Genomic DNA, 16,313 nt, shown 5'->3' with positions numbered 1-16,313 from the left:
CAAAACATAAATACTTTATATACATTTGCCTCTCGGCCATCAAAATAATATACATACATATGAAAACATCTTGTGAGACCATCTAACCCACATTGCGTATCTACGAGCCTATACTAACATGATGAATACATAGACGGAACAAGACTCCGCCATGCCCAAAATATGCATATATGAATGTACATCAAAAGAATAGTCATAAGCACCTCCGAACAATGGAGCGCTATCTATCAGCTGACAGCTACTGAGGACCTGGGCCAAGCTCTCCTCCCTGTCTACCTGTGGGCATGAACACAGCGTCCGAAGAAAGGACGTCAGTACGAATATTGTACCGAGTATGAGAGGCATACATAATGAAAGGAGACATCAATAATATGGGGATAACATCAACATGAGATATCTGGATCTGACTGATAATCATGAATGAAGTAATGCATGCTATCTTACTCATACTAATCATCATGACATGTATGCATCATATGCAAGCTGCCCGTCCATGTTGGAACGGTGTGATAATCAATAATATTAGCCCGCGTCCGGGGTACCATCTCATGCCGCCCACTAGTGGTGTCTGCCCACGCCCGTAGGTCGTGGTGTATCCGTATCGCCGCCCGCCGAAGCGGTGTCTGCCCGGCCAACTCGTCCCGGTGTGAAATTCTCATGACATGCTCAATATAAATGCTCATAGTAATAGGCTTATCATAAAATACTTATCTTATCATAATACGTATATAAGACTCATAATCAACTTTACTTTATCGGGGTGACGTAAGGTCGTGATCCCCCGATTACATTATGAAACCATCATGGACATTCCGCCCCACCTTGAAAGGACTAGTACATAAGGTGAGTGTAGGCAAGGAATAACATCATCATCATTCTAGTGTCATCATATCGCATAACTTATCTCATATAGACATTCATAGGCATAAGCTTTTAACTTCTTAGAATGTAAGAACTCATGAAAGGGATAGGGATTCAAACTAAAAGATTCATGCCATTAGAAAGAAGGACTAGCCTCACATACCTTGGTTGCTTAGCTAAGATATGGCTCACTTGTTCTCCGTCGATATCACGTCGTTACCTTCATAAGAGAATTCGTATCAACATTAGTGAGCTAACTATAAGAACGCGTCGCTAATTCTAGGAGAAGTCGGACAACGCTTCCTTCGCTCATACTACTTTTCTCGCGTTCTATATCAACTCCCTATATTCATAATATTATTCGCAATATCATGATCGACAATCGTCATTTACGTACATTTGGCAAAATCCACCATTTTTCTCCAATTTTCCTTTATTTCTACTTCTAGCTCATCCTTGCGTTTTCATGCATTTAATGCTTGTTTCATGATAAGAACATCATTTATAACGTATTTGTATTCACAACATTTCAATATTCATAGTTCAATTCCACTATCATTCCTTTTTGTCACTATTCACTCAATAATGACCCATTTCTATGTTCTTCTACATTTTAATTGTCTAAGCTTTCCAATACTTCAAACAACATGGAATAATCATGAAACTTACCTTGGATGATGGTTGAACAATCCTTAAGTTGAGATACCCCAATTAGCCACAACCCTAGTTCCACCTTCTTGGGAATTTCTTGACTTAGAAGATCCTTTGATGTGTTCTTACACTTGATTCCATGAAATTAGTGTTGTTGGTCTTGATATTCTCTTTAATTCTCTTGAATTCTTGTGGAGGAATTATTTGGAATGTTCTAGAGGTCTCTTGAGTTGTTGGGTGAATAATGAAGTAATATGAAGCCTAAGTCCCTTTTTAAAATCACAAAATCTGATCTTTAATGAATTTTGGTAGGGGTGAACAGTGGTCGTAAACCACCATATACGGACCGTGTTTTGATTTACGGTCCGTCCACTGTGGTCGTGTTTAAGCATCCCAGAAACAGAAAGGTTGGGTGGGGATTATGGCAATTTACGACTGAGGTTTACGGTCCGTAAAGGTTGGCTGGGGATTATGGCAATTTACGACTGAGGTTTACGATCCGTAAACCAGTTTACGGCGTCCTCCAAGTCGTATTTAACCATTCAATGACAAAAAGTTTGGCTGATGGACATGGTAGTTTACGACCTGGTTTACGGTCCGTAAACCAGTTTACGGGCCGTAAACTGGGTCGTATTTAACCATATCAACATTTACAGAAAGTTGAGATTTTTGACAAGCTAGAGGACGACTGCACTATACGGTTCGTAAATCACTTTACGGGCCGTATAGTGCCATATACGACCACTGTGCTGAAAAATTTTCCGCGACTTCCTTATTTCCGAAAATTCTTAATTAGCCATTCCCGACTTAATAAAACATCATTCACTCAATTTTCATCATTCCACTCATCACACAAGTACAAAGAAATTTCCGAGGTGTAACATGTAGATCCACGGGAAGTTTATGCGATGTACAGCTAGAGAAAAGAGAAATGGCTAGTGAGCTCCAACAGTTTGCTAGACTAGGAGTTCGAGTAGTGGACTCAGGTAGCATGGGAGCTACCATTCAGAATTCAGTGGTTTCCTTGTTAGTCGTACGAGTGAAAGAGCGACAATACGAAGATCACATGCTAATTCATTACAGAAATACCCTCCCTCAATAGGAGAAGTCATCATTTGAGATTTCTGGAGATAGAGTTCTCCGATTTCGAAGCAGGTTATGTGTTCCTGATGTTGCAGGATTACGCCACCAAATATTGAGAGAAGCTCATTGTTCCCGTTATTCTGTCCACCCAGGAGCAACGAAAATGTATTATGATCTTAAATCTGTATATTGGTGGAATGGGATAAAGAAAGATAGAGCAAAATTTGTAGCTCAATGTCCTAACTGTCAGCAAGTGAAAAATGAGCACTGAAAATCGAGCACCAAAATCCGGATTATTGCAAACCATAGAAATTCCAAAATGGGAAGTAATTAACATGGACTTCATTATAGTCTTACCCCATTCCCGACGTAAGTATAATTCTATATGGGTGATAGTAGATAGACTTACGAAGTCAGCTCATTTCTTACCGGTCAGGATTACATATGTAGCAGAAGATTATGCAAAGCTTTATGTTAAAGAGATAGTACGGCTTCACAGTGTTCCAGTATCTATTATCTCTGATAGAGGGACTCAATTTACAGAAATTTTTTGGAAATCTTTCCAAGAAGGTTTGGGGACTCAGGTGAGCCTAAGCACGACATTTCATCCACAGATGGATGGGCACGCTGACCGTACCATTCAGACTCTTGAGGATATGCTACGGGCATGTGTATTGGATTTTGGAGGTAGTTGGGATGATCATTTACCGCTTATTGAATTTGCCTATAATAATAGTTATCATTCTAGCATCCAAATGGCACCGTATGAGGCTTTATATGGGCGGAAGTGCAGATCCCCAATTGGGTGGTTCAAGGTAGGAGAGACTAAATTGATAGGGCCAGACTTGGTCCAGCAAGCTATAGAGAAAGTTAAGTTCATACATTATCGATTATTAACAGCTCAGAGTCATCAAAAGTCCTATGCGGATAATCGTCGAAGGGACTTAGAATTTCAAGTGATAGATTGGGTATTTTTAAAGGTGTCGCTGATGAAGGGCGTGATGAGATTTGGCAAAAAGGGGAAGCTTAGTCCCCGGTACATTGGACCTTATGAGATTGTGCGCAAAGTAGGCAAAGTGGCTTACGAATTAGATCTACCTCCTGAGTTGGAGTCACTTCACCTAGTTTTCCATGTATCAAGGCTTCGTAAGTGCATTAGAGATCCTTTTAAGATAGTACCAAGAGATGATGTTCAAGTTACTAAGCAATTGTCTTATGAAGAAGTCCTTATTGCCATTTTAGATAGGCAAGTACGAAAGCTCAGAACCAAAGAGGTCGCTTCAGTTAAAGTTTTATGGAAGAATAATAATAGAGAGGAAATGACTTGGGAAGCCAAAGAAGACATGAAATTCCGGTACCCATATTTATTTTCACCCTCAGAGGAGACTCAGGTAGAGACGCCATTATCATCAGGTATGTAATGCTTTTCTTGATGTTTTCTTGGTCGTGTGTGCCATGGTATTTGTCGTTGTTGTTGTAGCCCTATGAGGCAATGTATTTTGGGTTGCTGTGCGGGATGGTAGTGCCATATTATAGGGGAAACTCTGCAATTTTTTTTATAAATCCCTAAGAACCTAACATTCGAGGATGAATGTTCTTAAGCGGGGAAGAATGTTACACCTCAGAAAAATTTCATGTCATCATGAGATAGATAGACTAATGCAAGGTGAGACGAATATGATGTTTTTATAAGTAAGAAAGGTTATTTAACGATCCTAGTTAAGATTTCAAAGATGTTGGAAGTAAGAGGAGAAAGTTCCTTAAGAAGGGCAAAGTATATGTGGGGTTGTGGAAAAGCTCCGTAAAGTACCGAGCTAATGTTGACTTAATGATGTCTTAAAGAGTTGCAACGCTCCTTAGATTGGTGATGAAGTGTTAAAAAAGTGTTAAGAAGGTTCCATAAGTTTTGGAGATCGAACGAAATGACGGAAACAATTTCAGGGAAGTGGAGTTATAGGACCACTTATACGGTCCATATAAGGGGTCCGTATAACCCCCATCAGGAAGATGTTTTCCATGATGGTGAACCACGGACACTTATACGGACCGTACAATGTTATACGGCCCGTATAAGTGTCCATATAACATCCGACGGGCTGAATTATTTTCAAGTCTATAATTGTGATCCCACTTCATTATTTTCATTTTTCACACTTCTCCACTTCTCTCCAAGTCTCTAGAACAGTCCATACATTTCATATACAAGAATCCAAGGGAAATCAAAGGCTCATATCATTAATCCAAGGGAATCAAGTATAAGGGAGCTCTTAGGGGTTGCTAGAGTTAAGAAAACTTTATGGATTGAAGCTAGGGTTTTTCTTCAAGTGAAGTATTTCCATCCAAAGGTTATTCCTACTCAATCAAAGGTAAATTTTATGATCATTTCATGTTAGTTGGACTACGGAGAGGTTGAAAGACTTGGGTAGAAGAAGAAAGCAGAAAATGAGGTCTAAATGTAGCTTTTATGATGTTTATGAGTAGTAATCTATATGGAGTCATGATTCTTAGTATGATATGGATATAACCATGTTATGGAAGGTAATAATCGTGATGAAGAAGTATTTTATGAAAATGTACTAAAATGGGTATGAAGTTGCTAGTATGAGTTGAACATGGGGGTGAATATTGAAGGCTTAGTGTAATGTGATTACTTGAATTGGATATTATGAGTGTATTACGGATGTTATTGTGGTTGTTGGGAATTGCTTTGTGATATGTTGGAAGTTGACAAAATAGGGGAAATGCTGCCCAATTTTCATTAGACTATGAATTATTCTCGTTTGAATTTAAAAGTATAATTAAGGCTTAACCACGACATGAATCCTTCTAAATGTCGATTATTCAAGCTTCAACGGTGAACTCTAGATAGTTGAGAAGACAAAGAGGTATGTAAGGCTAACCCTTCTTTCAGTAAGGCATGGTTCATTGGATATATATATATATCCTTTCGTGAGTTCTATAATGTCCTCCAAATGATTCTATCTCTAAAGCTACTAAAGCTCATGACCCTCGATACTTTCCCGATTCCATTGTATCTTCTATATGATAGTTGATCTTCCAAGGATAGACGTAACAAAAACGATAATGGTAATGATGTTAATGATATTTATGGACAATTAAGTATACGTGTCTAAGTATGTATGACTATTATGTAACACTGAGCTTATATGGCCGGGTATGATATCTATTGCGCGCGGACCACTGCAGTTGGGTACGGATACCACTGAGTCTTGGTAGGGCCAGGTATGTATAATCACCGAGCCTTGTCATAGCCAGGTATGTGAAACTACCGAACCTTCATGGTCTGGTATGCTATGGATATGAATGTGTATATGAATACGGATACAAATATGGATACGGATATAGATATATGTATATGTTTGTATGTATGTACACGAGCACGTATTAGAAATGGAAGGTCCCTATGAAAGACATTTAAGTAAGTAATGATGATGATGGCTTTATTATCTCCCAATTCTCTCATCTTATGCTGTTTCTTATGCTGTCTCTTATGTTGCTATTATAATGTTGATTATGCTTTACATACTCAGTACACTATTCGTACTGATTTCCTTTTGTTTGTGGACGCTGCGTCATGCCCGCAGGTGGCCAGGGAGATAGGCTTGATCCATAGCTTTTCTTATTCAGGGACTACTTAAGGATGTTCCATTTCATCCGGAGCTACAGCTTTTGGTATTATTCTTTTGTGTACATACATGGGCACGGCGGGGTCTTGACTCGCCTATATGATGGTACTTACTCTTCTTAGAGGCTCGTAGACAGTTGTCTATGGTTAGATGTCTTGAAGCCTTGTCGGCTTATATTTTGTATGTCATTTTGATGGCCTCGTCGGCTTATGTATATTGATATATAACATTCATGAGTAAGCTAAGTGGTCCACCTAGATGTGAATACGAATGTACGATAAGAGGTACCCGAGTGGGTTAGTACCGGGTGCCCGTCAAGGCCCTCTGGTCGGGTCGTGACATTCAACTTAGGCAATCTTAACTAGAAAAAATGGTACAAGATAGGTAGGATCTAATAGACTCAAACAATCACAGATGACATAAAGGTAACATTCTGCTTCAGCTGATTCAGCAAGACAAAGGAACATATAAAAAATGAGGTGCAGGATTCATGTACATCATAACTTAGATAACACAAACAGTTATGGCCTTCAGTTTCATCAAGGCTATAAATGAAACAGGACGACACAGAATCCCAACCGAGCTAAGTAGTTAGTGTTTCAATACGCCTTTTAAAACAAAGACTTAATCAACAAGATTTCCATTTTTTTTGTCTAGTTCCTATTTTTTTTTCACTTCCCAAAAAAAAAACAGTCAAGCTATTGTGGATCACTTCCTCTTTTGACTTTAGAATCCTATTTAGACACCTAGTGTACTCACTTCCTTTTTCCAACCTTTGACATAATGATGAAGTTTGAGGAGTCAAATATAATCATAAATGCAAACATACACCCCATGTACTAATAGAGTATGCCATGGCAACTCTTATTAGGAGGAGGACAACTATGGACCAAGTGGAACTTGGTACTTCTCCTTCCTCTCTCTGAGGTGCCTTTTTAAAAAGGCTTCTCCACTGTCAAGTGATTCATGGTTTGTTCATGATCACTTACAATTCCACCAACCAACTACCCTTAAATCAAATCCTAGCTAAATGTTTAATCAACATCAACCCAGAGTTAACAATTTTAGTTAACTCAAACTAGAGCCTTGACTATGAAACTGTTTTGAGTTCCTTTTAAGCATGACAGAAGTCAAAACCATATTGACATCCATTTTGAGGTTGATCTTCGGGACAGTACAAATCAAGACAGACTCACAAAAACATATTCTTTTCTGAATACAACCACTTCACCCTTCCAGTCTCATAGCATCATGTCACGACCCGACCGGAGGGCCATGACGGGCACCCAGTGCTAACCCACCCGGGCACCTCTTATTGTACATTTACATTTACATCTAGATGAGCCACATAGCTTAATCATAATTCCTACCATCATTCATGTTAATCTCATTGCGCAACAATATATCTATATCATCATTAATAACTATGCCCATGTCAATGTACACTAGCCGACAAGGATATCAAAGTAATATACAAAACTATAAGTCGACAAGGATAAAGACATCTAACCATATACAAGTGTCTACGAGCCTCTAAGAAAGGTATGTCACATTATATAGGCAGGACAGGACCCCGCCATGCCCATAAGTATGTACACAAAAGAATAGATACCAAAAGATGTAGCTCCGGATGAAATGGAGCTCCTCTATGTGGTCCCTGAATAAAAGGCTATGGATCAAGCCTATCTCCCTGTCCACCTGCGGGCATGTCGCAGCGTCCACAAACAAAGGGACGTCAGTACGAAGAATGTACTGAGTATGTAAAGCATAATCAACATCATTATAGAAGCATAAGAGACAATATAAGAAATAGCATAAGATGGAAGGTAGTAGAACCATCGTCATAAACACTTACTTGTGTTTCATAGGGACCTTCCATTTCTAATGCATGTTTGTGTACATACACATAAGCATAGACATACATCCATATCCGTATCCATATTCGTATCCGTATTTATATACATTTTCTTGTCCATATTCATGACCAGGTTTCATAACTATATTCATGACCACAGCATACCCAACCATGAAGGTTCGGTGATTCATGTACCCGGCCATGACAGTGCTCGGTGCAATACATACCTGGCCCTACCAAGGCTCAGTTTTAGCCGTACCCAACTGCAGTGGTGTGCGCGCAATAAATATTATACTGAGCCATATAAGCTCGGTGTTACATAATAGTCATACATAGACACATATACATAAGAGCTCATAAGCATCTTCGACATCATTATCATCATTGTTTCATTACGTCTATCCTTAGAGGATCACCTATCATATAAGGAATTTAGTAGAATCGTAAACATAACGAGAAATCATGAGCTTTAGTAGCTTTAAAGATCGAATCAGTTGGAGGACATTATAGATGTCACGACCCAACCCCGTGGGCCGCAACTGGTGCCCTACTTAGGCACCCCAACCAGACTCACAACCAGATTATCGTATTCAGACTCATTCAAACTCAACATGCGTTATTCGAACTGAAAATGAACAACAGACGCCAGACGCTAACATTTATCGAACACTTATCTTAAGCGGTCGCCCGTTCAGATTAATCAAATCAAAATCAGAAAGGTGGCGGAATATACGTCGCCCAAATGCACAAACACACATCAGAAAGGGGGCGGAATGTACATCGCCCGAATGCACACACACACGTACAAACTCAAAGGCCATCTTGGCCATAGTAGCGTACGGGCCGCTTAAGAACGCAAAACAGACCCACATACAAACACACCGGACCCACGACCCACAAATGTGACTACAGGCCTCTAGACAAAACAGAACATATGAACATATGACGGGACAGGGCCCCGCCGTACCCACACATCCACAAATGTACCAAACACACACACAACAGAAGGTATATACCAAAAGTAGGCTCTGGATCAAGGGGAGCTCTCCAACACAGCAGAATGAGTAGCCTAAACTGGAGGACCACCCAAACGAGCTTCTGTACCTGCGGGCATGAAACACAGCCCCCGAAGAACCGGGGGTCAGTACGGGAGAAGTACTGAGTATGTAAAGCAGAAGGTACAGGATTCACAAACACAACTGGAGTTAGAAGAAACAAACACGAACGTCAACGCAGCAAAGCAAACCTGTGCGAAAGGCAAATGTACAAATGCAAATCAAATCATGTATCGGGTTTAGGAACGTGGTCACCCCCGACGCTGGTGCCACAACACATCATAACTCCAGAAGTTTTCAAATCTCTGTACAGTCTCCAGACACATCATATCACACACATATCACATCATCAGAACATATCAAATGCCATATCACATCATATCTCCATAGACGGTAACCGGCCCTATGGCGAGGCCTCGGAAATCGTAACACATCATAACTTTCGAATATGTTATAGCACGCACGATCACAAAGCCGGCCCGGGTACCGACGAACGAAATCATAGTAAATGGCACGAACGGAGTAGTGCAAAAACCATATGCAAATTAAAAGTAAATTACCGAACTCGACACATGATTATCCATGGCATATACTTGACGTAAAAGGCTCGGAGTAGGAGTCAGGAAAATAAAACTGTAGTAGGTAATAGTTACGGAGTTCCAAACTGCAAAGTCTTTGAAAAACAATTCACAAGTCATTTTCCGAAAATCTAACATCATTCAAAGTGCAAAACGTTCAATAACGGCATAGGGAATTTCAAACGGACCCTTAAGTCATAACAAACGATTGCCTTTTATATCGGACGAAAATGAGCCAAACGAACCAAATAAGGGAAGCCTCAGGGCTTGCGGGCCCACCTCGAGTCAAATTGAGGCGGCGGACACAAATCACGGACTCTAGGCTCCATAGAGTCATCCACGAAGGTTTCGGAGAGTTTCGGAGACAACAGCAAAAGTTACGAAGGTTCAAACATTCTTTTAACTAAATGCAACAAAAAGGGTTCAATTGCGCTGGATGAATAGTACCCAAACTTGAACCTAGATTTCCAAGAGCAGAGTTATCCCCGAGAGTCCGGTCTTAACCTAGTATGACTAGGACATGCCAAAAGAAGGATAGGTAGGCTTTACATACCTGGTTGGCGCCTTACGCTCGTCAAATCGCAATTCCCGTTTCGTCCGAAAACTGCAAATGGTCACTTTTACCAGTTACTATTCATGAAAGTTAACATTTTCATCTTTGGGCTATACTTGGCTACCGAAATTTCGGCAGCATTTCCCCTATAAATCTAACACCCCCGAGACTTAGCTCGGCTCAAAATACAACAACAACAACAACCCCAAACATCATTACACAATACAAACCACAATCAAACCGCACTAGCTTCAAAATTTTACCTTATTACACAAGTTGACAATCTTCCATTCAAACTTCAAAATTCCAAATCTACGTCCATATTATTGTATTCATTCAAGATTATTCAATCGCATTACAAACAAGTTCCAAACCATATACAAAGTTCCTCAAAATTCATTACCTTCCATATTTCTTTCAAAACTTCAAAACTTACAACGAACGTTCTAACTTGCGTCGTTTCATTCCGAATTCATTAACATCATTATAAGTTCACATTTAAAGTCTTTAGTATCATAAATATACAATGATATACACAATGATACCGAAGGTATACACTTCCCGATAATATCCGAAATCATTTTCTAACGCCTACTCAATTCTTTAATCAATCATTTACGACATAAAGATCACAACAACACAACTAACAAACTTAAATGAAATCAATTCACATTTCTTTCCACCCCATATGGCTCACGGCCTAATACACCCCTCACACACCTACACGCCATGCACACCCCCACCACACTTCCATAATCTTCATGCTAATCCAATTACTAACACATATATATCCATTTCATAACATGAAAACATAGAAATCTTACCTTGTTCTTAAGATTCCGATTTGCCGCAAACGTCGCCCTTTCATCAAACTAGTTGTACCACAACGAAGAGCACCTCGAACTCATCAATCATTCCAAAAGAAACTAGGTGTTTAGATTAGCAACAAAGGCAAGATAATTTTTTTTCCAATGGGGGGGGGGGGGGGGGTTCTCGGCCGAGAGCCTAGTTCTATTGCTTCTTTTTTTTTTTTTTTGTTTTGCTTTGGTTTACTAGATAATTCAAAGACTTCTTGATATATATCCACTTTAGAGAGTCATGTGCATAGCACATGACATTAAAAAAAATGGGCTTGGGCCAACCAAGTGGCCGGCCACCCCCCAAAGACTTGGGCCTAAATTTGTTGTTCAATTTTCTTGGCCCAAATGCATTAAAGTCTCGGTTTGTAATTCCCGAAACTAATTTCCGAAATTCCAAATTTACCCTCGGCCTTCCCCGATGTCTTAACATTAATGATTTCGTAACCAACATAGTCACATCAACTTGAATCAAAATATTTCTCATAACACACAAGCCTTATTTATTTCTCGACTTTCACTTATACGAAACACGGGACATAACAATAGACTCATGAAAGGATAGATACATAACCAAAAAACTATGCCTTATTGAAAGAAGGGTTAGCCTTACATACCTTTTTGGTTAGCTATTCTATCGCTTGAACGTTCTCCTTCAATGCTCACGTTTCTACCTTCATTAGAGTTTATACTAACATTAGATAATTGATAGCTTAGTATACTTGACTAAAGCTAGAGAAAATTGGGCAGCATCTCCTTTGTTTATACAACTTTCTCCATATCACATATCAACTCCCAAACGTCTATAATAACACTCACAACATCATAAGCAATAACCTTTATTCACCTACATTATCCATATTTTCCCAATTTACTTCTAATCATTAATAACCATGGTAATAGCACACTATTACATTCACTCATATACAATGTATATCCCATGTTCTTAATGTCATTTCTAACATAATTATAATCACAACATATCAAGAATCATGACTCATTCCAAGCTTCTACTCAAAAATGATATTATTCTCATATTCATGACCCATTTTCTATCTCCTTTCATAATCTAAGTTTTCCAACCCCTCAATACCCTACACAATATGGAATGATCATAAAACTTACGTTAGATAGTGTGGGAATGAGATTTGAGTGGAAATACTTCACTTGAGCCAAAACCCTATATTACACCTTGGAAAATTCCCCGTTAACGTACAGTGAATAGGTTAGCGAAGAACACGACGTATAAGATGTTTCGATAAGTGAGAAATAGCCTTTGATGATCCTAATTGAGATTCAAGACATTTAACGAAAAGGAAGAAGGTTAACAAGGAAAGCAAAGGATATGTTGCGTGTCGGGTAAGAATTATGGGCGACGATTTAATGATGGCGTGATGACATCTTAGAGAAGAGTGATAATGTCCCTTAGATTGGTATTGAGGTGTTAAACAAGTGTCAAGAAGGTTCCATAAGGATTGGAGATCAAACGAGTCAACGAGAACGAAATCGGAACAGCTGGGCATTATACGGCCCAACATACTGGCCGTATAAATTATACTGGCCATATGTTAGGCCATATAATTAGCCAAGAGGGGAATCTCTCACTGGACAAAACATACGGCCAAACATACGGCCCGTATAAAATGTACGGACCCTATGTTGGTCCGTATAAGTTGGTCGGGACAGCTTTCAATTTAATATAAAGGACCCTTTCCCATTTCATTTCATTTCCACCCTCTACACTTCAAGAAACCTCTAGAATATTATCCATCATTCATCCATAAGAATTCAAGGGGAAAAACAAGATTAACAACACCAAATCCATGAAAACAAGTGTATGAAACCTAGCCAAAGTTCATCTACACCAAGAAAACTCAAGGTGATAGAAATAGGGTTTTGGTGCTAGAAGAGTAATTTCATTCAAGGCTTGTTCATCCATCATCTAAGGTGAGTTTCATGACCATACCATGTTGTTTAAGGTATTGGAAGGATAAGACACTTGAATTGTAGAAAGACATATAAAATGGGTCATGAATGAGTGAATAGTGTCATTGTTGAATAGTGGTTGGGATGAATCATGAGTGTTGGTATGTTGTGATTGTAAACATGTTATGAATGACCTATAGACCATGGAATGAGTATTATATATGAGAAAACGCGACAATGAGCTATAACCATAATTGTGGAGAAATTGAAGAGAAATGGTGAATTGTGGTAAATGTAGATAAATGATGATTGTTGTTTGCAATATTGTGAATGTTGTTGTGAGCGTTTGGGAGTTGATATAGAATGTGGGGAGAGTAGTAGAAACAAAGGAAGTGCTGCCCAATTTTCCCTAGGAATAGCGACACGTTCTTATAGTCAATTAACTAACGTTAATGCGAATTCTCTCTTGAAGGTAGAAACGTGGCATTGAAGGAGAACAAGCGAATGATAGAATAGTTAAGCGACAAAGGTATGTGAGGCTAGTAGTCCTTTATTTCTATGGAATGAATCCGATGGTATGATTCTCCTTTCTCTCCATGAATTCTCTATATATACCGGAAAGTCAAGAGTCTATGATCATGAATAGCTATATGAGATAAGAGATATGTTATAAGTCTAATGGTGATGACGATAAGCTTGAGCCTAAAGACTCTAGAGTTCATGTTATGATGTTCCTATAATGATAATGATTTCGTATGTTGTATACACTCACCTCATACATTATCCCCTTCGAGGTGAGGCAGAATACCATTAAGTCAAGTATGTCATGTATTGTATACACTCACCTTATGTGTTGTTCCTTCAAGGTGAGGCAGAGTACCATAAATTCGATAATGTTATGCATTGTACACACTCACCTTATATACTACTTCCTTCAAGGTGAGGCATAATTCTTGTGAATGCTCCATAATGAAATCGGGGGATCACGACCTTACGTCACCCCGATAAAGTATAGTTGTCCTTGAGTCTTCATGCATGTATTATGATGAGCATACTATGATGAGCATATTATGATGAGCATATGATGATGATATTACACCGTACCTATATGGTCGGGCAGATATACACGCCACTATAGTGGGCAGCTTATACCCCGGACGCGGGAGGCCTGGACGCAGGTTAATTATTATCACACCGTACCTATATGGACGGGCAGCTTATGCTTATAATTATACATTTATGCATATATGATTTATTTATTTTATGATTCACAGTCAGTTACAGATTGCTCCTCATTTGATGCCTCCTCATTTCATTGATGTTTCATTATTGTTTATGCCTCTCATACTCAGTACAATGTTCGTACTGACGTCCGTTTTCTTTGGATGCTGTGTTCATGCCCACAGGTAGGCAGGGAGGTGATCCTAATCAAGACTCATAGCAGCTAGCAGCTGATTTGAGAGCACTCCATTATCCGGAGCTGCTTATGATTATTGTTTTGTGTAAATATATTTTGGGCATGACGGGGTCTTGTCCCGTCCTTATGTCTAGCACTCCAGTAGAGGCTCGTAGATACGCAGTATGGGTTATATGGTCTCACGAGGATGCCATCATGTATATACATATTATTTTGATGGTCGAGAGGCATATGTATATGAAAGTAATTATGTTTTCAAAATGAAAGATGATTTTCTTATAATTGAGGATAAATTTGATAAAAGAGCTTTAAATGAGTATGATGAGTAATAGAACGAGCGGTGCTCGGTGGTTAGCCCCGGGTACCCGTCGCGGCCCCTAGTCGGGTCGTGACACCCTAATTCACTTCCAATGGGATTTCTTGCCTTTGATGAACCCTAATGAGTTCCTTACACTTGATTCTCTTGTTTTGATAAAGTTGAGCATGAGTTTCTCTTGAATTCTTGTGGAAGAAGTGTGGAGAAATATTCTAGAGAGTTCTTGAGAGAAGGGGAGAGAAAATGAAATGAATTGAATGAGGTTGGGGTCCTTATATTAATTTTAAAACCTGACCCGACTCAGTTATACGGACCAACATACGGTTTGTATAATTTATATGGAACGTATGTGTGGCCGTAGATTAGGTCTAGTGAGGGCTGCCATTCTGGGCAGAATATACAGCCTAACATACGGCCAGTATGTTGGACCGTATAATGCCCAGCTTTTCCGAAACTCGTTCTTGTCGACTCGTTCTATCTCCAATCCTTATGGAACCTTCTTTACACTTGTTTAACACCTCATTAACAATCTAAGGGACATTATAACTCTTCTCCAAGACATCATTAAGTCATCATTAACTCGTTACCCGTAAATCCTTTCCGATACATAACGTATACCTTGCCTTTCTTGGCAACTTTCTTCTCTTTCCTCGAATGTCTTTGAAATCTCAATTAGGATCATCAAATGCTATTTCTTACTTATTGAAACATCTCATATTTCGTGCCCTTCGTTAGTCTACCGACTGTGCATCAACGTGAAAGTTTTCGAGGTGTAACACATCATTTCATATCATCATTTTTTCTTATTAATACCAACTTCTAGGTTAATCATGAATATTTTATGAAATAATTTGGGTAGACTTAGTCATGAAGGGCAAAGTCACACACAGAGATGGGGGGAAAGGGAGCAATACATCAAAAAGAAAACCAAAGGCGTCCAGACCTACACGCATTTTTTTTTTCTATTCTTCCTATGCCTCAAACTCCAGATCATTTTAAAAAACAAAAACCAATGGCTAATTTTAAGGACCACAAAAGGTCAGGTTCATGTATACAATTCATTTCAAAAACATTTTAAGTCATGGACAAATCAAGTAAAGTACTCCTAGGATCTTCTAGTTTATTTTAATCACCTGAACCAGATTAGAGCTTAATACAAAAGGTTGAGTCTACTTTTTATTATTGGTTCACACTCTACCACTAAGAATTTCCACCTATTCCATGCTTTACTTTAATGTATACTAAGCAGACCATCATGTTCAGATCATTTCAGACATACATTCAAACAGATTTAGGCACACTCAAACATACTCAGACAGACCTAAGCAAGCTCAGATACAACCAGGTATATTCAGACACCTTTAAGTGTTTTCAATCATATTTAGACTTGTTTAAGTGCACTCACACGCATTAAAACTTTTTAGACTCATTCAATCAAATCAACAAGCACATTAAAGAGTATTACAGGACATTCACATATACTGGTAAATAGACTTAAATCATTTCAGGTGTTC

Source organism: Lycium barbarum, chromosome 5 (assembly GCF_019175385.1).
Source record: "Lycium barbarum isolate Lr01 chromosome 5, ASM1917538v2, whole genome shotgun sequence".
Classification (NCBI taxonomy): domain Eukaryota; kingdom Viridiplantae; phylum Streptophyta; class Magnoliopsida; order Solanales; family Solanaceae; genus Lycium; species Lycium barbarum.
This window is presented reverse-complemented; position numbering follows the sequence as displayed.